Below are 24,473 nucleotides of genomic sequence, written 5' to 3'. Positions count from 1 at the left end.
GTCACCTCGCCTCTGCAGCTCCGGATCTTGCCTTCAAGAGGCTTTAACCAGTAGAGATTGATTCTTCACTAACCAACATTGCATCACCACCTCTGCTCTCTTCCTCTGGCTCCCAGTGGGCAGGGCTTTCCTTCCAATAATGCAAACAATCAGTGGCGCTCAAGTATACACACGGACTCCAGCAGCATATGTAAAATACACCAGTCACCGTCGGTGTCAGAATAAAATCAACAGAACTGAAAAATATTACTATTGCGCTTGGAGTCACCGTAAAATAAAATGGAAAAACAAATATATGAGCCAGTAATGAATAACCAAATTGGGACAAACAGTATAGTTAGCACAAAACTAGTCATATAAATCCCTTTGGATCTTGTCTCCTATTGCAGTAGGGGTTAAACTCAGTCTGGAATCAAGGTGCCCAGTAACAGATATTGCACATAGATCCTGTCTCCTATTGCAGTAGGGGTTAAACTACTACTACAAAAAAAAGGAATGAACTGAGTCTGGAATCAAGGTGCCCAGTAACAGATATTGCACATGGATCAAAGTCACCTCCTCCAGTAGTAAGGGTTGAGGCTGCCACAAGTGAAGTAGGCGGCTACAGCCTTGAATGAAGCCGCCGCTGATTCCAAGTTACAGGTTCCTTTTAGGATCGTTATCACTCCTCTGATAAATAACCAAATGATTCCTTTCTCCTTATCGCTTGCAATAGTCACGGTAGCGGTGCTGCCCCGGCCGGCGGCAGCAAGCTTTATATGCAGGCTTAAAAAAAGTTTCACGTGCTGAACGCTGTGCCTGACCGTCACGCTGTACTCGTCAGCACAGGACCTGCGTGACGCCAGAGGCACGTGATGTGCTGGGCTGCAGCCGCTACGGATCGAGGTATTGACCAAAAAAGCTATCCATAGGAGGACGTCTTCCACTCCTCAATGGGGACTTCACATTCACGTACTCACAGACAGCAGTAAGTATGTCATGTCCTCCTGTCTTATCCCTCTGCCCGGGAGCTCTCTTTGCTCTCCTGCGCACAGCTGCGACCTGCTCTGTCCCCTGCACCCGCTGCTCTGAGCTGCGCGCGCTCTATCTTCGCGCCTTTCTCCCGCACTCTTTCCTGTCCAGCACCACTTCCCCTTCCCCGCTGCTATGCACAGGCCCACGATGCAGTCGGTCCAGATCCAAGAGTCTTCCCCCTGGCAACCCTGTCACCCAGCTATATGGTTCCGGGCACGGAGCAGTGGAGCTAACCCCTTTCTGATTCTTCTTGTGCTTCACTCCCTTACAGTACTATGGGAGCATCATATTGTGCTTAGGCTAGTTTCACATTAGCGTTTACGGCCGCAGTGTCGGGCTGCACACGGCCGCTGCTAAGCCCCGCCCCCTGCCGCACCTCCGCTGGTAGCTCCGCCTACGGACGCATGACGCTGCATGCATCCCCTATCTTTAGCACAGGTGACGCAGGCCGTGGGCAGTATGCGTTTGGCGGCGCATGCGTCCTTTTGACGCTGCACCGACCAGCACCAAACGCAACAGGTTGCAATTTGGTGCGCTCGGCGCAGCGTCAAAAGGATGCATGCGCCGCCAAACGCATACTGCGCACAGCCTGCGTCCCCAGTGCTAAAGATAGGGGACGCAGGACGCATGCAGCATCATGCGTCCATAAGTGGAGCTACCGGCGGAGGCACGGCAGGGGGCGGGGCTTAGCGGCGGCCGTGCGCAGCTCGACGCTGCGGCCATAAACGCTAATTTGAAACTAGCCTTAGTACAAACACCATTGGACTTCACTGGGAACAATATTTTTTGTGGACACAGAAAAATGACTGGGCGAGTTAAAAAAAATTAAGGGCAGTATGCACCCCTCTTTCCAACATGTATTTCATTGAACATGGAGATTTATAATGACCTCCTATCAATATCTGACTACTCTTCTTCTCCCTCTTCCCCTTTTTCCAACCTTCAGGACTCTACATATTCTTTGGCCTTGTAGATATCATCACGCCCCATGACCTTTAATCAGGATTTACATATATGACAACTGCTCCATTTTTAAAACATTCAGATAATATACAAAGCGTATCATGTTTTTTTGGTACAATACCTAAATCCATATTTCATGTACAGTACTTTACTTATGAAAGTACTCACAATGCCCATTGAATAAGTCGCCCCCGCCTGAATCTGATTATTGGTCTAAATGGCCACACTCTTTCATGTGTACATTAGATTATCTTTTTAAGGAACAATCTTGTGTACACTTCATCCTTATCTATATGAAAAGAACTTTGGACAACATGTGTCATGCGGGCACAATACCAGCAAACGTAAAGCTATTGTGCAATTCATTAACTGTTATTATCCACTAGGTGGCGCTACAGGGCAATGCACCTATGGGCAAAGCATCTCAATCTTTTCGCATTCCTTGGCGGCACTAATTGACCGATTTCATAAGGTTTCAAAGGGGCTTCTTACATCTTCTGCAGTTTTTTCTTTCTTTCATTCATTTATGTTTACAGGCTCATACCTAAAAATATGATCTTATAGTTATCATTCGCATATATTGTCCACCAGCATCAGAGTGGATTAATATTAATAATTAATAATATTCCACACTTTACAAGGCAGAGTGTACAGACAATAAACATAAAACAGAGTAACACATAATTCAACATATACCAAGAGAAGCGAGGGCCGTGCTTGTAAGCTTACAATCTAGGGGAGACAAGACACAAAAGGAGAATGGTAAAAAGTGCTTATGGTGTACGGTCCAGCCATCAATATAATAAATAGGGTATTCACCAGCCAGTATGTGTTCAAGTACAGATACACAGTGCTATTAAGGGCATGGAGGGAATGTGAACAGATGCTACGAGGGACCAGATTCTAAGGATAATTTTGGAAGGTCAAAAAGGGAATAGTTACGTAAATGAAGGCATGTGATAGGCCAGTCTAAAGAAATACATTTTTAGGACACTCATAAAACTGTGGATATTGCAAATTCAATGAATTGTCCTTGGTAGTGCATTCCAGAGAACTGGGGCAGCATGAGAGAAGTCTTGGAGATTGGAGTGGGAAGTTTGGATTATGGAGGATGTTTATTTTAGGTCATTAGCGTAACATAGAATCCAGATAGGGTGATAGATAGAGATAAGGAAGGAAATATACAGGGACGGACATACCGCTGATGCAGCTGGTGCAGCTGCACCTGGGCCTGGAGGTGGAAGGAAGCTAATATTGAGAGCAATCTGGCCCGTTTCTTGGAGCCCGAGGCTCCAAGGGGCCTATGGTCAGATTGTGCTAATTTGAGGTGAGCAATGAGCAATCCCTGCAGCTCCGCTGCCTTCAGGAGAAAATGGGAGCGGAGCTGCAGGGATCCGTTCTCTGATTCCTGCCCGGCGCTTTCTTCAGACACAGGGCGCAAAGCTTAATGACATTGTGAGCAGGCTGGCAGATGCAGTGACAGACAGGAAGCAGATCAAGGATTAACAGGTTTTAATAAAACAGGGTATTACTCCACTCAGGGAGATAGGAAAAACGTGAGGTAAAATGCAGGCAGAATAGGGAATACAGGGGTTTGGTTAGGGGAAAATCAATGCAGGAATAACAAAGAAAGTCATTCTCAAAGAAGTCACTTATCGATCGGGTGTCTTCCTGACGGAAACGGTCCCAAAGTAGATAATGGCACCAACAGTCGTCAGCATGATGTGAATCCGGTGTGGTACTGAAGAAGGCGATGATTGTTTCTCTCACGGCCGGGCGAGCATCTCTGCTACTAACGGTCCCTGAAACAGGAGCTCTCACTCTCCTCTGCCACGCGCTGCACCTTCCCCCAACTCTGTCTGTTCCAGCGCGCAGCGCTGCCCCTGGTAACGCTTAGCCACACCCCCTGTCAGCCAGTGCAAAGATCGGTCCGGTTGCCTAAAGTTTCCCCCGGACAACAGAGGAGTCAATCCCCACAGTTCCGGACCCGGCACAAGAAAGGCACCCCAGCCCGGTTTCTCTTCCTACACTCCCCCTCTCCTTTCATTCGCCATTCCACAGGCGAGAGTTCTTGTAATAAGCGTTGGCATTCTTCCATTTCCTGGATGACCCGCTGCCAAATAAATTGATATTGATTGTATCGGTTGGTAGGTACTCTGGCTGTTGCGCATTTAGTGCGTCGTAAGTCAGAATGAGTAAAAGAATCTTGGGTGGTGGAGTCAGGTTGAACTGGCGAAGACAGGGATGCGCCCAAATAAAGTGGAACAGCCAATTCAGGAGCTTCAGCCCCCTATTCCTCTTCTGGGCCAGCATGTGGTAAATTTAGAAATTCTTCTTCATCAGAATCGACAACTACAGGCGGAATCGGTTCAGGGGTACTTGGTGATTCTTCTACTAGGTCAGGATCCATTGAGAAGCATGGACGTAGCATGTTCCGATGTACCACCCGAGTGGGGGGGCGTCTTCTTTACCTGCAAGCTGAATCTCATAAACGGGACCCTCAGAGCTGATCCTTCGCTTTACCCAGTACAGGGTCTTCTCCCACCGGTACTTCAACTTGCCTCGGGGACGTTTATCTCGCACTAGCACATGATCTCCGACCTTGAGAGCTGTCCCTCGTAAAGGAGCTATCACCGAGTGTTCCAGCTCCCAAAACTTGGTCTACACAAGTCGATGTAGTGATTGCAAAGGGTGACGACTGACGATGTTCTCGGACCCAGGTAGACACCCCCGTCCATGGGTAGTCCTCCTCTGGGTCCAACTCCATCTCAGCAGTCTCGTCCTGGTCTGCCGAATAGCAGGGTGTAGGGTGTGTACCCAGTGGAACGATGTACTCAATTATTATGCACCCAAACCAGTTCAGCCACAAACTCAGGCCACCATACTTTCCTGTCTTCCTCTAATGTCCTCAACATCTTGATCAAGGTTCGATTGAACCGTTCACAGGCTCCATTTTCCTGGGGGTGATAAGGCGTCGTCCGGGATCTCTCAATTTGGTACATGCGATGTAGTTCTTCCATCAATCGCCCCTGAAAGTAGGCACCTTGATCGGAGTGAATTCTCTTTGGACAGCCATAAACTTGAATGAAATCCCTAAAAATGGTCTAAGCCGCTAATTCAGCAGTCTGATCCCCGGGTTGGAGTTATCACGGCAAATTTAGTGAAGTGGTCCGTCATCACCAGACATTGTTCATATCCACAATGGGCTGGGCCTATAGTTAGATAATCTACCATCAGTACCTCCAAGTGAGCAGAAGTTTTGATGGTTTGTGTGGGAGCTCTCTGTTCAGGAGGTCTCGCTAACTCACAGCACCTACACTGCCGACAAGCTTCCTCTACAGTGGCTTTCAATCGGGGATGATAAACTACCTTTTGTAGCCTCTAAAATGTCTTCTCTTTTCCAAAGTGAGGCCTTCTTTTGTGGGCCTCTGTGGTCACCTTGTGTAGCAACGTTTCGGGGAGCACTATTTGCCAAGTGATCCTCAGCTCTCAACTTAGCTGAATCTTTCGATACAACAAGCCATTCCTCAGTAGGAGTCTTTCCCACTGTCGAAAGATCTGCAGAGTTCCTGAAGACGGTGTCTCTCTCTTCATTATGGGGAAGCTGTTTCAGGGCCACCCACTCACCACCAACGTGGCTGTGTACACAATGATGTCATCCAGATATATAAGGGTTAGAGTTGAGCGAAACGGGTCGAAAAATTTCAAAAGTCACCGACTTTTGGCAAAGTCGGGTTTCATGAAACGAAACCCGACCCTAGGATGAGGTCGGCCACGAGGTCGGCGACTTACGCGCCAAAGTCGCGTTTCAAAAGTTTGTTTTGCGCTCTTTTTCAGCCAATCAGGATCCACGGACACTGTGGGCAACGTGATGACATAGGCAGGGGTCACCACCATCTTTCAGAAGGGCATGCAAGTGATTGGCTTGCTTTGGTGGGCGTCACAGGGGTTATAAAAGGGCGTGCACGCCGACCGCCATCTTACTTCTGCCGATCTTAGCATAGGGAGAGGTTGCTGATTCTGTAGGGAGAGCGTTAGGCAGGGAAGAAGAAAAAAAAACTGCTTCTGCTGCTAGCGATTTTGCCTGTGCAACACACCAGTCACTGTGTGTGCAGTGCAAGGGGAGGCTATATTGTGGTGGATCAGCGGTGTTGGTTGTTAGGCTGCCTTCTAAGGCTTCCTGACAGCTGCATTGCTGTTTCCCCACTGCTCTGCAAACTGCTTTTTTAAAAGCAATCACAATTTTTTTTTTGTCCTGCTGAGGTACTGAGCGTGCATTTTTTCACACCATACAGCGGTGTACGCTCCTCACACAGTACCGTGTAACGGCTGTTATCACAGCCACAGTGAAGCTATCTGTGTGTCACTGTGGAAGGATACGTGGAGGACTTGTTCCGTTCTTACAGACCTACACTCTAGGGAGATTCCTATTCTGCCCAATTCTACATACATCTTGTAGTTTGTGATACACTAGCCAATTTCTGCCTGTGACATAGCGCTCTGATATTCAGTGGGCCTCACACAATCCAAAAGTGTCCAGTGTCCACAAGTGTCTGCAGAAATTCAAAATCTCCCTTATCCTGTAGTCACTTTTTTCACACCTGTGCCATCGAGCCTGTGACATAGCGCTCTGATATTCAGTGGGCCTCACACAATCTAAAAGTGTCCAGTGTCCACAAGTGTCTGCAGAAATTCAAAATCTCCCTTATCCTGTAGTCACTTTTTTCACACCTGTGCCATCGAGCCTGTGACATAGCGCTCTGATATTCAGTGGGCCTCACACAATCCAAAAGTGTCCAGTGTCCACAAGTGTCTGCAGAAATTCAAAATCTCCCTTATCCTGTAGTCACTTTTTTCACACCTGTGCCATCGAGCCTGTGACATAGCGCTCTGATATTCAGTGGGCCTCACACAATCCAAAAGTGTCCAGTGTCCACAAGTGTCTGCAGAAATTCAAAATCTCCCTTATCCTGTAGTCACTTTTTTCACACCTGTGCCATCGAGCCTGTGACATAGCGCTCTGATATTCAGTGGGCCTCACACAATCCAAAAGTGTCCAGTGTCCACAAGTGTCTGCAGAAATTCAAAATCTCCCTTATCCTGTAGTCACTTTTTTCACACCTGTGCCATCGAGCCTGTGACATAGAGCTCTGATATTCAGTGGGCCTCACACAATCCAGGTGTCCAGTGTCCACAAGTGTCTGCAGAAATTCAAAATCTCCCTTATCCTGTAGTCACTTTTTTCACACCTGTGCCATCGAGCCTGTGACATAGCGCTCTGATATTCAGTGGGCCTCACACAATCCAAAAGTGTCCAGTGTCCACAAGTGTCTGCAGAAATTCAAAATCTCCCTTATCCTGTAGTCACTTTTTTCACACCTGTGCCATCGAGCCTGTGACATAGCGCTCTGATATTCAGTGGGCCTCACACAATCCAAAAGTGTCCAGTGTCCACAAGTGTCTGCAGAAATTCAAAATCTCCCTTATCCTGTAGTCACTTTTTTCACACCTGTGCCATCGAGCCTGTGACATAGCGCTCTGATATTCAGTGGGCCTCACACAATCCAAAAGTGTCCAGTGTCCACAAGTGTCTGCAGAAATTCAAAATCTCCCTTATCCTGTAGTCACTTTTTTCACACCTGTGCCATCGAGCCTGTGACATAGAGCTCTGATATTCAGTGGGCCTCACACAATCCAGGTGTCCAGTGTCCACAAGTGTCTGCAGAAATTCAAAATCTCCCTTATCCTGTAGTCACTTTTTTCACACCTGTGCCATCGAGCCTGTGACATAGCGCTCTGATATTCAGTGGGCCTCACACAATCCAAGTGTCCAGTGTCCACAAGTGTCTGCAGAAATTCAAAATCTCCCTTATCCTGTAGTCACTTTTTTCACACCTGTTGCATCGAGCCTGTGACATAGCGCTCTGATATTCAGTGGGCCTCACACAATCCAAGTGTCCAGTGTCCACAAGTGTCTGCAGAAATTCAAAATTTCCCTTATCCTGTAGTCACTTTTTTCACACCTGTGCCATCGAGCCTGTGACATAGCGCTCTGATAGTCAGTGGGCCTCACACAATCCAAGTGTCCAGTGTCCACAAGTGTCTGCAGAAATTCAAAATCTCCCTTATCCTGTAGTCACTTTTTTCACACCTGTTGCATCGAGCCTTTGACATAGCGCTCTGATATTCAGTGGGCCTCACACAATCCAAAAGTGTCCAGTGTCCACTAGTGTGTGCAGAAAATCTAAATCTCCCCTGTCCTATAGACACCTTGTACCTTGTTTTACATTACTATATAGTTTGTTGGATTTTGTCTACATTTCTACCAAAAATGAGGAAGGCTGGTGGAAGAGGCCGTGGAATTGGGCGGGGGTTGGCAGCTGGTAATGATGGTGTTGGTGGTGGATCTGATGGTAGTGGCAAAAGCAAAATAGGACCGAATGCAGGAGGTGTTGAGCCTGCGTCATCGTCTGGCTCCATAAGGCTTCGAAGGCTTAGTTTTCTAGGAGTTGGCAAACCGCTTTTAAAGCCAGAGCATCAGGAAAAAGTTTTGTCTTACATTGCTGACTCAGCCTCCAGCTCTATCGCCTCCTCTACTGAAGTTGTAAAAAGTAAAAGCACTGAGTCATCATTGGAGGCTCATGTTCATGAACCACACCTTTCCTTGTGTCCTTCACCCCAACCAAGAATGAAGGATGACGCAGGCCATACTACTGATTACTCCATGGAGCTGTTTTCACATACCATGCCTGGATTATCAAGTGAAATGGTGAATACCCAGGCCAAGATGAATCTGACATGGAGTGCACTGATGCACAGCCGCTGATAGATGATTCTGCTGGTACATTCACTCAGAGCACTACATTGTCCTCGCAGTGTACAGAGCCAGATTCTGACCCTGATGAGACTCAGGTGCCCCTTCCCGCACACTATACCACCATACACGGTGACACAGAGGAAGGTGCACATGACATTGAAGAGGAGGTGATGGATGACCCAGTTGTTGACCCAGATTGGCATCCATTGGGGGAAGAGGGTGCTGCTCCCAATAGCTCAGATGAGGAGCATCCACAGCAGACATCGACATCGCAACAGCTGTTATCTGGCAGGCCCGGAGCACTCCAAAGACAGGTTCCAAAAATCAAAAGAGTTGCTGGACAGCTTGTCCAGAGGGTCAAAAGATCACAGCGTGCTAGGCCGCAAAATGTCTGCCAAAGTAGGAAGAGTGCAGTGTGGCACTTTTTTGAACAAAATCCTCATGATCAGGCCAAGGTTATCTGTAAGAAGTGCGCAAAGACCTTTAGCCGAGGGAAAAATCTGAAAAATTTGAATACCAGTTGCATGCTTAGACATTTAACCAGCATGCACTTGCAAGCGTGGACACAACACCAAACCTCAAGTGCCACATGTGCAACTGATCACAAAGAAGGTAGTCAGCAACGCTACATTGTTTCCCCCACTGTAAGCCCACCGGTTAGCACAGCAGCAAATGTTGAGGTGTCGTTGCAAGGCCACAGCAGTCAGGGAATCCCACTGTCATATCAACGAAATACTGAATCTAGGCCATCAGAAAGAACACCAACTCCATCACCATCATCAACCCTCTCTCAGTCCACCCTGTCCACCGCTACTTCCACCATATGCAGCTCTCAAGTCCAGCTCACCCTCCCAGACACTATGAGTAGGTGAAGAAAGTACTCAGTTTCTCATCCGCGTACACTGGGTTTGAACGCCCACATTGCCAAACTAATCTCGTTTGAGATGATGCCCTATCGGTTGGTGGAAAGCGCAGCTTTCCGCGAACTCATGGCCTATGCAGTACCACGCTATGACCTACCCAGTCGCCACTACTTCTCTCGCAAAGCCATCCCAGCCCTCCACCATCATGTAAAAGACCGCATTGTCCATGCACTCAAGCAGTCAGTGAGTGGAAAGGTGCACCTCACAACTGATGCATGGTCCAGTCGGCATGGCCAGGGCCGTTACGTGTCCATCACTGCGCACTGGGTTAATGTGGTGGATGCAGGGTCCACAGGGGACAGCGGTGGTGGGACAGTGCTGCCTAGCCCACGGTATAGGAAACAGTTGGCTGTAGGCGTTCGACCCTCCTCCTCCTCCTCCTCCAGAAGCGAAAGCTCGTCCACAGAGCGCAGTCATACGAGCACTCCATCTGCAGCTGCCACTGTTGCACACGAGGTGTCCCCCTATCGAGCAGCTAGTGGAAATCGTCAGCAGGCTGTGTTGCAGATGATGTGTTTGGGCGACAGACACACCGCCGAGGTGCTGGCCGAGTACTTGAAGCGACAAACTGAGTCATGGCTGGGCAGTGTACATCTTGAGGCAGGCAAGGTAGTTAGTGATAACGGCCGTAATTTTGTGGCAGCCATAGCCCTTTCAAAACTCAGCCACATACCTTGCTTGGCTCACACCTTGAACCTGGTGGTGCAGTGCTTCCTCAAAAATTCCTTCAGTGTTTTGAAAAACACTGAAAAACACTTCAGTGTTTTGAAAAAAAGTGAAAAACACTTCAGTGTTTTGAAAAAGTCCTTCAGTGTTTTGAGGAATGCACACGGCTGGTAAGCGCAGACGACGCCATCCTAAGCATGAGCATCCCACTTATGCGTCTGCTCATGCAAACTTTGACGCACCTTAAGGAGCAGGCGTCTGCAGCCAATGTTGACGAGGAGGAAGAGGTGGAGGGAATCCTTGATGACATTCAGCCATTGTCTGCTCAGGGACCTCTCCTGGACGAGTTGGAGGAAGAAGAGGAGGAGGAGGATGATTACTTAGGGGAGGAGGATGCATCTCGTGGGGCAAGTGAAAATGTTGGCGTGGCAAGGTCTGGTACAGGGTTTGTGTGTGACTGGAGGGATGTGGATTTGCCAGAAAGTGCTCCTCCAACCAGCACTCGCAGTGCATCATTGACACCGGGAACATTGGCCCACATGTCAGATTATGCCTTGCGGATCCTAAAAAGGGACCCCCGCATTGCCAAAATGATGAACGATGACGACCACTGGTTGGCCAGCATCCTGGATCCACGCTATAAAGGCAAATTACAAAACATCATGCCACAGGAGAACCTTGACCTAATATTGGCTAATAAACAAGCAACTCTGGTAAATCGGTTGCTTGAGGCATTCCCAGCACACAGCAGCGGTGATGGTTCTCACACGAGCCGTACGGGCCGGGGGCAGCTTGGCAGAGGTGTTCATGGTGCACACAGCAGAAGTGGCGTTGGAGACAGGGGTTTCATGACAATGTTGTGGACTGATTTTTCAAGTACCGCTCACACAACTGGTAATACAGCATCGATGGAAAGTGACAGGAGACAGCAGTTGTCAACTATGGTTACAAACTACTTTTCCTCCCATATCGATGTTCTCCCACACAGGTCATTCCCCTTTGACTATTGGGCCGCTAAACTGGACACCTGGCCTGAATTGGCACAATATGCCTTACAGGAGCTCGCTTGCCCAGCTGCAAGTGTGCTATCGGAAAGAGTCTTCAGTGCAGCTGGATCAATCCTGACAGAAAAAAGGACCCGTCTGTCAACCCAAAATGTGGATGATCTAACCTTCATTAAAATGAACCATGCATGGGTTTCCAAGGATTTTGTCCCACCTTCCCCTGATGACACATAGGGTGACAGAAAAATGGCTTGCTTTGGTCCACCTCTTCCTGGGACTTGACCTATTTCGCCTTTTGCATCAGCTGAATGTCCAACATCAACATATGCCACTTTCTAAAACTCCCTAACTGTGCTGCCTCCCCCCCCCATGGCCGGGGTCACCACCTAGCGCACGACACCGTGCGAGTGCCGTTGCCCTGGACAGGTGGGTAGGCCGACTCTTGGGCGCGGGCACTGGCACAGGGTCCCTGATAGTGCAATCAAGTGTCTCTGACGGTGGTGGTGCACACCCGCCGTCAGACACACCGCCGTACTATGAGGGGCCCAGTGCCAGTACCGACGCCCACGAGTGGGCCCCCCTTGCTTGGGCAGGGCCCCAGCATTTGCAATCTTTACCTCTCCCTGCTCCTCCGCTGTGTAGTCTGGGCCGTCAAATCCATACTGTGCCTGACACCGTCTGAGTCTGCCTCCTGATGTATAGACGTATATTTTGAATGTGTACGCTATCCATACATGTTATCCGGGGATACGGTACCCTTTCTCACCTTTGTGCAATCCATACTGGGCCTGACACCGTCTGAGCCTGCCTCCTGATGTATAGACATATATTTTGAATGTGTACGCTATCCATACAAGTTATCCGGGGATACGGTACCCTTTCTCACCTTTGTGCAATCACGTGCAATCCATACTGGGCCTAACACCGTCTGAGCCTGCCTCCTGATGTATAGACATATCTTTTGAATGTGTACGCTATCAATACATGTTATCCGGGGATACGCTACCCTTTCTCACCTTTGTGCAATCACGTGTAATCCATACTGGGCGTGAGAACGGCTGGCGAGCTGTTAAGCAAGCTACAGCACCTGTGGTTTGCACACGTAAGTTTTTCATTTTTTCAGGAATGACGGTTAGGCCTAATTCCGGAACTGCGGTTGACCTGCACTTACTGGGAAATCATCGTTCGCGGGTAATAATTGTAATCAGTGATCCCCATCACTAACGTTGTTCAGCGGGTTATCTGCACCTGTAAGCGACAAACGCTGGCCTTTTCAGTGTAGCGCACATGCAGCCACGGACATGTAAGGGCATGACACACCAGTTATTGGCCAATCTCATGTGCCAGAGCCTCACGTGTCCCTCTAGTAAGCCGGACTCGGACCGTGGGGCATGACGGAGTCTCGTTCGTTAACGGAATTAAGCTTGCAATGTGTGCATCTGTTCTGTAGCTGGCATGGTTGAGGTTTCCCAGGTGGAGTCGAATTTAACCGTAGGCTCCACTCCTGGTGGTGCCCTTCTGGACATTCCTTTAAGGTTCAGCTTTGCAACCATACTGCCCACGTAAAACAAACACTTTGCCTTCATGAACGCTGTTTGGAGGGTCATGACTCGTGGGAATAACGCCGCCCAATCAGTTAACCTGCTAGAGAGATCCTTCGTTGCTCCCAAGCATGACATCACACTCCCTAGGAGGAAGGTAATGCCACTGTGGCGACCGTACTCCTGGGGGCGACACAAGTGCTCTGATGCCCAGCCACTGCTCGATGAATCTGCTGGTACATTGACCCAGACCACTACATTCCCCTCGCACGCTACACGGCCTGAATCTGACCCTGATGAAACTCAGGTTACCCTTCCCATATACAGTTCCATCTTACACGGTGACAAAGAGGAAGATGCAGATGAAAGTGCAGGTTTGGCCCACCCGCCACCAGACACAACACCGTACTATCAGGGGCCCTGTGCCAGTGCCGTCGCCAATGAGTGGGCCCCCCCTGCTTGCTCAGGATCACAGCACTTGCAAGGTTGAAATACTGTGCAGTGAGATGGAAGATGGGGACGATGAGGAGTCCAGACTAGTACAGGAATTCCCTAGCGAGGAGACTTTTTTGATTGTTTTCAATGTTGGGACAGCAATTTTTGGGGAGCACTATACTCTGGAGAATGATAGATGGGGCCCACCATACACTGGAACATTCCAAAGGTGGACATCAGACACTGGAGCAGCATTTACAGGGCCCATTATACACTAGAGCATTAGAAATGGGGCCCATTATGTTTGGAGCATTATTTGGGCCCATAAGACAGTGGAGCTTCATCCATGGGGACCAACATATACTGTAGCATTATGTGGAGCTCATCATATACAGTTTCAAACATTATATGGGACCAATGATTCTGTATGGAGAAATAGATGGGCCTCGTCATGAGATGTAAAAAGTGAAGTATTTTTCATTGTACTATACCGCTATTTCTCTGCCGTATCGGAGCATGATGAGTTGTGGTATGTGTTAAAGGGGCGCTCTTTTGCCCAGGGCACATGAAAACCTGGATCCAGCCCTACCCCCCCACAACTTTAGCCAAATAACCCCCATTTTTCAGTGCGTAACTTGTATTATGAAGTTAATTAAGGTTGACAAGCTTAAGTAAGAAGAATTGATGCTTTTGGCATTCAAATGAGCACTGTAGGTGTGTTTCCTGTCCTCCTCTCACTGCCGACTTTTATTCCCCATTGACTTACATTGGGTTTCGTGTTTTGGGACGACCCTGACTTTTCCCTATAATCGGCCGATCTTGCTCGACCCGACTTTTGGAAAAGTCGGGTTTCACGAAACGAAACTCGACCCTAAAAAAACAAAAGTCGCTCAACTCTAATAAGGGTGGCTTCGAAGTTTACATCTCCCAGACATCTCTCCATCAATCGTCGGAAAGTCCCGGGGACATTATGAAGGTTGTCTTTGCTTGATCTTGCTCAGCCATGGGAACTTGCCAGTATCTGCTGGCTAAATCTAACAAGAAGTATTTTGCATTTCCTAGAGCAGACAAGGATTCTTCAATTCTGGGGAGAGGATACGAATCTTACAGGCGTTCAATTTCCGATAGTCTACACTGAAAAGCAGAGTCCCGTTCTTCTTTCGCTCAAGTACAATTGGGGCTGCCCATGGGCTTTGTCTTTCTCTTATCACTCCACTCTGCAACATTTGTGTCAGCATTCCCTTCACTTCTTGATACATTTGTGGAGGAATCTGTCAGTAGCATTCTCCGATTTCTGTAGCATTCCTTGTCGGGATTTCATGAGTAATTGTAGTGGTACACCTGAAATCATCATCATGAAGGGAAAAAACGTCCTGATATCGGCCAAGCAAAGCTTCCACCTAATGCACCTTTTGTGAGGTGAGTTCCGTGAGTTCAGCTTGCGTCTGTTCTAAAATTTGGCCTCCCTCCTGGAGATGTTGGGGCTCCGGCTCAGAAGACACCTTTACGGACTCTGTCCAGGGATCTCCTTGCTTCACCGCCAGCTGTACGTTCTTTGCTGGTATCAGTTCTTCGGGAATGCCCAGGATCTACGCTACTTCACTTTAGGGTGAAAGCTTGATATTGTTGTCTCCGAGATTAACACATCGCACTGGAACATTTCCATCCTGGATAGTGGCTAGTGTCTGTTCAACAAGGAGCCCTGGAGGTAGATATTCCATAAAAGCTGGCTCTATCTGAACTTCAACCCCTTTCAGAGGGGTACAGACTAATGTTGGCTGCTGCTGAGATGATCACTTTTCCCACAACTTTCTTGGGCCTGCGCCACCCTGATCAGTTGCTGAAACACCCTCCTTTTGGGAGTGTGAGGGTTCCACTGCTTCAAAAACACATCTGTCGGCTCGTTAATCAGAGGATTTCCGAGTTCTTTTAGCACATTCATTCCTAGAATCATAGTTGGGCCATTGTCAGAGTCTCCTGCGGTTAACACAACTCCTTTCCAACCCACATTCTTACCGCACAGGGTGATCTGCATCCAGACTACCCCTGTGACTGGGATGGGCAACTGATTAGCAGTGGTTAACTTGATCTCTGGGCCCCATTCAGTCCGCATTGTATCAGAGAAATGTCTTCTGCAGTATGACTCCAGCATCATGTCAACTAAACAGCGAATGGCCCGACCACCCATTTCGGCCCATACGAGGGGACACAAGGAAACTAAACTTGTGGGACTTCTAGCTCTCCTTCCTGACTATTCAGACTCCGGACGGCGTCCCCAAGCCGCGGAGCCCCCTAATTTAATGGTCAACATTGAAGGGTTTGACTCGCCCCGGAGGCAGTGGGGTACTCGGCGCCGGGCCCGTTGATTTCAATGAGAGATGTCACAGTGGCGGTGACCCAGTCCGTTGCCTCAGGCGGTCATGTAAAAGGGGTAGAATGATGGGGATAAAGTTATTGTAGTGATTCGTGACGCCACCTGTGGTTTCTGGTCAGAGTGCCAGCGCTGCAGTGTTGCTTCCCTGGGATGGATGTTGGATGCAGCTATGATGTTGTAGCTCTCAGGTACAGGTAGGGCTGTAGTCCCAGGACAGAATAGATGAGGTTGTTGATGGGGTTTTGGTGTGGAGTGGATGAATGGTGCAGGAATAAAATGGAGGACACAAGGGCATGTAGTTCCAAGGCTTTACTCACAGTCTGTCTGCAGTACAGGTGCCCTCTTCAGTACTGAGTCCTCCAGGAAAGGGGTCCAGATAACTCCCAGATAAGATGAAATGCACCTTTCCAGCTTTCCCAGTCAGTGTGTTCCTTTCCTGGCCGTCTCCAAACACTACGCTGCTTAAACTCCTTCTTCCACTTCAGCGCTTAACAATTATCGCTCTGGGCCAGCGACTGCGAATCCTGTCCAGACAACGTATGTTTTCCCGTTTCTGTGATTCTATATAGCCATCTTTCCAGTTGGACTAACTGTAGTAGGGGTGATGGTCCATAAAGAAACCAAAGCTATCGGCTTGCTAGTGGCACCCAGAGGAATGCGATCTAGACTAGGGGCCATTCCCTTTGCGACCAGTCTGGTTCCTTCCTCCACCTGACAGCCGTCAGCATGGAATGAGACCCACGGGATAACTTTCCAACCGTGTCCCTGGAAGAACCACTCTTCCTAAAGAGAATCTGCTGTTTCAGTCCAAACCGTCTGGCATTCCGCATATAGCCACGAGCTGCGCAGACTGCGTCCTTCTACTTTCCTCCCTCTCAGGGTATCTCCTCTCAAACCTCAGCCTAGGATTCTCCCGCCATGCTAAACTCCGCCCACCTCCCAGCACACTTTGTGCTGGCACAAAGGGCCATGAAGGGTGCTCTGCTACACTACTGTGTGTGGGTGTGGGTGTGAGTGTTGGTCAGCTGGTCGGGTACATCCACCCTACCTGTTAGTGGGATACCACACCTTTGGTTGAGGTGCAGTACCTCTGTGGTGTCTGGACCCGCAGGGGCACCACAGGTTCGCCTTCGCCGGACATATCCCCGGGCCAGGTGTCCAGGTTCTCCACAATTGTAACAAGTGGGTTGCTTCTCTCTGTGAGTAGGTCTCCTTCGGGGGGGTGCGGTGGTGCTGAGGGTTTCCTCTTGGAGTCAGACAGCTCTTCTCGTATTTCCTGGAGTTCCTTCAGCAGTTCTCTCACCCAACTTGGTTCTGTCGCCAGCGTTAGAGATACCTCCCCACTCCAGACCTTCCCCGCCGGGACTGTCATCCCCTGTTCCTGCTCACGTGAGCACGCCTCGGCCCCAGCTTCCAGAAAGGTCATAAGCAGATTCACCCACAAGTGCTCTCGCAAGGCCTGTTTCAACAACATATCCCTCAAACCTGCCACTAAGTGATCTCGCAGCACTATATCAAAGGGCCCTATGCCTACACCATCACGCTTCACAATTATAGTATGGATCTCCTGTAGCGCGTTCATGTACTGAGTCACGGTCTCCCCCTCCCTTTGTATATGGCTAAATAACCGCTTGTACAATTCTCCAAAGTCAGAAGGGTGCATCTCCTCCAGTGTTCGTAGAACCTTGCCGAAGGTATCCCGTTCAGTGAGGGGCCGGAGCATGACAATGCTCCTCGCCTCTCCATCTAAAGCCATCACAACAACCTCTGCCTCTAATGCCGGTGTCATGGGGTGCATTCTCAACATACCCCTGACCTGCTCAGTCCAGTTCCACAACAGAGTGTTACTGCCAGTAACTTTGGGGAGGTTACTCAACATTGCCCCTAAGGATATGCTGGACCTCGGGGCACCCCCAACTGCTTGGTCTGCCGCCTCTGTGCCCGTTGACTGCATCCTGCCGACTACGCCAAGTGTGAGCAGGCTGGCAGATGCAGTGACAGACAGGAGACAGATCAAGGGTTAACAGGTTTTAATAAAACAGGGAGTTACTCCACTCAGGGAGATAGGAAAAATGTGAGGGAAAATGCAGGCAGAATAGGGAATACAGGTGTTTGTTTAGGGGAAAATCAACGCAGGAATAACAAAGAAAGTCATTCTTAAATAAGTCACTTATCCATTGGTCCAGGAGTAGATAATGGCGCCAACAGCCGTCGGCACGGTGAATCCGGTGTGGTACTGAAGAAGGCGATGATACGTTCCCGGCTGGCAACGTTGAGTGTTAGAAATTTCCTGTGGAGTCCTCAGTAAGGATGTGAAGTACAGTATTCAGATGTACTGGACATCTTGTTCTTCAGACTCCATTTTTGTGCTTGCGACGCCATCTTGTTGTTTATGAGTTAAATTTTGTAACTTAACTAGATGAAAGTTCACGGCTGTTATGAAACCAGACTGTTCCAGCTTGTACAAGATATGAGATGAGACCCTAAAAGAATGCGCTATTGTTCTATATTCTACGTCACACAGCTGGGGACATATTCCGATTTTCTTGCAATACTATTGGCTTAAATGTATTACGATTCTATTGGTAGCTGTATACTTTGCATAATTAAGTAGAATGCTATGTAATGTGAGATTCAGTAAAGGGGCTCAGTGATCTGCCTCGATCCTCCCGTACAGAGACCCCCGTCTCCGTGTGGTCATTCCCAGTTGCTAGCAACGCCCTGTAAATTAATTTGGAAATCACTGGCTCAACCGTGAAGGGTTAATTTAGCCCTACCTCAACAGTCTTGGCGCCCAAACGTGGGGCCCCCGAATAGGGACGCCTCTGCCCCCGGAGGACAACAAGACAAAGGACCCTCGGAGCGGAAACAGGTGTTGGAAAATTGGGACTGATCACCCCCCACAACCACGGTAAGTTGGCAGTTATACTGTTCAGACTGACCGTTGGTGTGGTTTTCCTGTGCTTGTTGCTGCAAAGAGGATCTGAGGTTTGTCCCCGTGGTGGGGTGATTCATGGGTGGAATCATATAGAGGTGCAGTCCCGTTGGGGGCCCAGTGCTCGAACCGTACCTCATAAGGGACGGACACCCCGGATTGACCAGTGATTGTGACTCTCTTTATAGTCAAAATATACTGAATTCCTGATCATTGTTAGTTATCAGGGTGGTCATGTGATCGAAGATGGGTAGGATACGTAACTCAGGTATATATAGATATATATATATATAACCAGAGGTGTCTGGAGGGATAGTCTGAGACGCCCTCCTCCTTTCACTGAGTACCACGAATTTTGGGCAATCCCAGAGGGGGATTATTGACCCTGTGGAACAGACTGAGACGGCCGCTCCAGTATTGTGCACAATTGAAGTAAGGGTATTTAGCTGTAAATGAGAGAATCTGTGGAAGGAAAAGAAGAATTTTGTGGCTTGGCACATGTATAATACAAAATAAAATTGTGGTACCGTGTTAGCCAGAAAAATAGATGTAATGATTCAAGGTGTGATACCTTTATTGGCTAACCAGAGAAATTATATTTGTAAGCAAGCTTTCAGGGCTCAGGCGGCCCCTTCATCAGGCTCGATTACAAGTGAATCACTGAGAAAAGATGGCAACATTTAAATAGGAATTACAACAGGACATGAGATGATGCTAGCTATAGACAGGCCAAGGAAATCAAATTAAGGTTTTTGTTACACATGCAGATGAGGACCAAGTGTTCTATTAGAGATCTGAAGACCTTCTTGTGGAGGTGTGAACTGTGTCCATGTAATGAGTCATGAACCCAGGTGTCAAATTCAGTCCTATTGTTAGCGATTGGAACATATTTATAAATTTAAACTCCCAAATCTTCCTTTCTCTGTCACTATTAAAATGACCTTTCAATATTAGGACTTTTAGATCTGCCAAGCTGTGTCCAGGTCTAGAGAAGTGTATCCCTACAGGTGTGTCCAGCTCAGTCTTTATCGTATGTCTATGCAGATTCATCCTTTTTTGTAGCTTTTACTTAGTTTCCCCGATGTATGTCCCTGCATTGCACCTTGTACACTGTATCATGTATACGACATTGGAGGATGTACATGAAGAAGAGTCCATGATCTTCTAGTCCTGATTTGTGTTGGGTATGGGGACTTCATCTGTTGGTGATATGTGGGTGCAGGTCTTGCATTTCTTACTGTTACAGGGGACTGTGCCTGTCTCTGAAGGTGATGCGAGGGCACTTCTGACAAGGATATTCCTTAGGTTGGGAGGCTGTTTGTAGGAGAGCAGTGGCGGTTCCGGGAATATTGCTTTCAGTCTGTGGTCTCTGTGGAATATGGGTTGGAGGTCAGCGATGTTTTTCTGAGTGATAGTAGTTGTAGTTTTCTATTCTCATTGTCTGAACAGATCCGAATGTACCTTAGAGCTTGACTGTAGATTCCAGAAAATGGATTTGGGATTTTGAAAAGTTGAGGGTGAGTTTGATGGTTGGGTGGAACTGACGAAGGTGTTAGGAAGAACAGAGGAAGTGAATTCTGATTTTTTTCTCTTACTGCTATGTTGAAGATGGAAAATTGTCTATTATGGAAAAGATGGATTGTTTGTGGTTCAAGCAAGTGGCTGTGGTGTGAGGAAGTGATTAAAAGAAGGAACTGAAATTAATGATACTAATGTGTCAGGCAGACGAATAGTTAAAAGTAATGATTTGAAAGAAGAGGTCTCCCTGCTAGATGACAATTGTACAAGGAGACCGAGAGTCGCAGCCCCCACCTTTTATTTGTTAAACACTCACAGTATCTCTTATGAGCCACCGCTGCCAGCCTCAGTCCCCGCTAAAAAAAAAAAAAGAAAAAAAAGTTTTCAGAAGTATTTAACCCGTCTGTTCAGCGTACAGAGAAAAAAAAAAGCAAAAGCAAACAGCAGCCTCCAGTCCCCACCGCAGCTGCGAGCACACAGTGTGCCCTTCAGCCCACACAGCAAACTCTGCCCCCCCCAGTCTTCAGCTACTGAGAACCTTACTCCTCAGCCCCTCCCTGCTAATTATGGTGCTGTGCCAGACTCGAACATTTTCAGAGATTGTCATTCCCCTGCTATTTTAATCGGAGTAGATGGTAGACCCAATTAATATACTTTTATAAACCCTATTTCTGTGGGACCTTTTCCCAAGGTTACTGTTCAGTTTGTAATCTCCCCCACGTTGAGTAAATTTACTAGGGGCAGATTTATTATCACAGTTCCGCTCCGGAATACAATTCCAAGATGATGGTCAGATGGCTCTTACGTTATGAGGACAGTGAGGAAATCTGTATTTTGCATGCCCTTCCTACAGTTATGATGGCCCTGATAGGCTCAGATCCACCCCCAATATTGCCTGAGGATCAATGGCTCACCCCATACCTCTCAGAGATACTATCTAAACTCTGGTCAAATGATATAGGGAAAATGCCTGTAGAACCAGTAAAAGTGTTTCTCAAACCTGGTGCCTAATCCACATACTCTTTTGTCCCAAATACCCCAGGATGCTGCTTGGTTTACAGTTATTGATCTTACCAATTCCTTCTTTAGCATTCCGTTACACAATGACTGCCAGTTTCTATTTGCATTCACTTAGCAGGGACGACAGTTAACATGGACAGTTATGTCACAAGGGGCCCAAAACAGTCCCGACCAGTTTGCAAAAAAAATTTGAGCAGGTGTCTTTTGCCATTGTTGCCATTGTTAGCCTCCTTAAAGCATCTGGCAGCACTGAACTGTCGGGTTTCGGCCTCGGGACTTCAGTTCTGCCTTGGTCAAGTGATGTTCTTGGGTCACTGTCTCCTTCAGGGTGCCAGACACCTCGCAGAAGAAAGAAAAATAGCTGCCAGCTCCCTTCCTTTCCCAAAAGATGAAACTGAACTCCAGTGTTTTCCTATGCACTTATTTTTGTCAGTGGATACCGGATGCATCCCGCGTAATGCAACCCCTTTACAACGCCTTGAAAGACGTATAATGAACTATAAGGAAAGATGGCAGTGATGAGGATTACCTCCAACATGATTGTTCCCAACTTCTGACTGAAGAAACAGCTACTCCACCAAATGTCAGTGAGAATCCACTCCCAAATCCTGATCTGGTGTTATACACGGATGGTTCAAGATATGCTGACGAGTTTGGTAGATTCCACACGGGATATGCTGTTACCACAGAGGACACTGTAGTGCACGCAGCTGCGCTCCCGCCCTCACAGTCAGCACAAGAAGCAGAACTCCAGGCTCTGTCTACTGCATGTACTTTGGCCAAGCACAGACGGGCTAATATATACACGGACTCACGGTATGCATTTGGTATTGCTCACGATTTTGGGGCTCTATGGGCCAATCGAGGGTTTATTACTACTGCTGGAACCCCAGTGAAAAATGCTGAAGCTGATAAAACCCTCATGGACTCAATCAAATTACCTACTCAGGTGGCCATTATCAAAGTTAAGGTGCACGGTCCTAGGAACAGTCCACAGACTGCTGGCAACGCATTTGCGGATATGCAAGCAAAAGCCTCCGCTCTCTTACCCGTTGAACTAACCATACCAACTATGGTGACCACACGCTCTCAGTGTAAACAGTTACAAGAAGCATTAACCCTACAAGAACCTGATGATCTACAACAGACTGAAGTTTTCTGTCGGACCCAGCGAGACCGCTTAATGACGATGCAGAGAATGTCTCCAAAGGAAGAGGTGAAGCAATGGAAGACTGATGAGGCACGTATGGATAATGGTCTCTGGAAAAAGGACCAACTTGTGTGTCTCCCTAAGCGGATGTACCCTGCTATTGCCATATGGGCACATGGGCCTACACATCGAGGAAAGAATCAGGCCCTCGCACTGGCGCAAAAATTCTACTGGGCCCCGGTTCTCCAGTTGGAAGCATTCCCTGTTACCAACATGACTGCAAAACCCACAGCAAAGAAACTGGTGATGGAAGTTATATGCAGATATTGGGTTCCAGAAGTTGTTGAAAGTGATCAAGGTCCGACCTTTTCTTCTCATGTGTACCAAGAAGTTCTGACAATGCTTGGATCCACTGTAGCCCTCCATACTCCGTACCACCCACAATCCAGTGGAGAAGTTGAGAGGATGAACGGCACACTGAGGAACAATTGACCAAAATGATGCAGGAGACTACGGCTCCATGGCCAGAGCTCCTACCCATTGTACTATACCACATTCGTACTACCCCTATTGTAAAAATATGGCCTGTCCCCATATGAGATATTGTTTGGTACTAGGCCCCCAGTTGCAAATTTCCAGCCTCAGCAGTTATCAGAAGAAACTGACCGTGCTGTTCAATATGTTATTCTGCTTAGTAAAAATCTTGCTAACACCTATGTTCTAGTTTTCTCTTCTTTTCCAGATTCAGCAGAAACCGACACCTGTTATAACCTGAAGCCTGGTGATTTGGTTGTCGTGAAAAGACATGTCAGGAAGCACGGACTAGAACCCTTGTATGACGGTCCCTATCAAGTTCTCATCACCCAACAAGCCAATAGCAAATGAAGGGGACATAATGTTTTGGTTTTTCGCATTTTCCATATTATTATTGGTAGAAGTTTAAAGTTAAAGTTAGAAGATATTCAAAGACTCAGAGATCAATACGATAAAAACAATGATCGTACTAAGGACAGTTGGTGGTCAGACACCTTCTCCTTTCTCAATCCAGCCAATTGATTTAAGGGAATTGGGGGCTGGATAGCTGGGATCTTACAAAGCTTGTTACACGTTGCTGCCTGTATCCTTGTTGTATATGTGATACTAAAACTTGTTTTTTGGTGTACTTCTGTATGTATTAGGAAATTCTACACTAAGCCAGCTAATGATGATACCAAAGGTGTCGTTGCCCCTGCTCTTCTCTGCACCGATCTCAAAAGGCTACTTGATGAAGATGTTGAAGCCAAGCGCATGGCTACCTACAAAAGATCCCCACCACCGTGATCAAAAATTGTTATTCGTAAATTGCAGTATACGGGGGTACGGGTGCGCTGCGACAGCCATGACTGATAACACGGCATCAGTCATGTGAAGACCAGTACCCCTTGAGCTGTTAGCTTGGGATAGCACCTCTGATGCTGCATATGTGTTATCAAAATTTATCTAGGGGGGAATTGTGAAGTACAGTATTCAGATGTACTGGACATCTTGTTCTTCAGACTCCATTTTTGTGCTTGCGACGCCATCTTGTTGTTTATGAGTTAAATTTTGTAACTTAACTAGATGAAAGTTCACGGCTGTTATGAAACCAGACTGTTCCAGCTTGTACAAGATATGAGATGAGACCCTAAAAGAATGCGCTATTGTTCTATATTCTACGTCACACAGCTGGGGACATATTCCGATTTTCTTGCAATACTATTGGCTTAAATGTATTACGATTCTATTGGTAGCTGTATACTTTGCATAATTAAGTAGAATGCTATGTAATGTGAGATTCAGTAAAGGGGCTCAGTGATCTGCCTCGATCCTCCCGTACAGAGACCCCCGTCTCCGTGTGGTCATTCCCAGTTGCTAGCAACGCCCTGTAAATTAATTTGGAAATCACTGGCTCAACCGTGAAGGGTTAATTTAGCCCTACCTCAACAAGGAGACTCCAGTGGCCGGCAATGTATAGGCCACAGTCCTGTCAAAATTAAGCGAAACTCTACAAATATGTACCGGGGATTCAGGAATCAGTCTCAGTATCTGTCAGGCGGCACACGCACAGCACTGACCGTTATAGAGCGATTGGCAC

General features: G+C 47.7%; 1 long non-coding RNA gene across 1 annotated transcript; it reads left to right on the top strand.

Moving 5' to 3' along the window:
* Nucleotides 1–748: 748 nt before the first annotated feature.
* On the top strand, nucleotides 749–24,220 carry LOC141083633 (uncharacterized). The gene is made up of 2 exons (XR_012230774.1): nucleotides 749–967; nucleotides 23,103–24,220. It is a non-coding gene; the product is annotated as an uncharacterized lncRNA (long non-coding RNA).
* The last annotated feature ends 253 nt before the right edge of the window (nucleotides 24,221–24,473 follow it).

This window comes from Dendrobates tinctorius, unplaced genomic scaffold, assembly GCF_039654945.1.
Source record: "Dendrobates tinctorius isolate UK_male_01 unplaced genomic scaffold, ASM3965494v1 ptg000020l, whole genome shotgun sequence".
In the NCBI taxonomy this organism is placed as follows: domain Eukaryota; kingdom Metazoa; phylum Chordata; class Amphibia; order Anura; family Dendrobatidae; genus Dendrobates; species Dendrobates tinctorius.
Note: the sequence above shows the minus strand (reverse complement) of the source record. Positions and strands in the feature narration are given on the sequence as shown.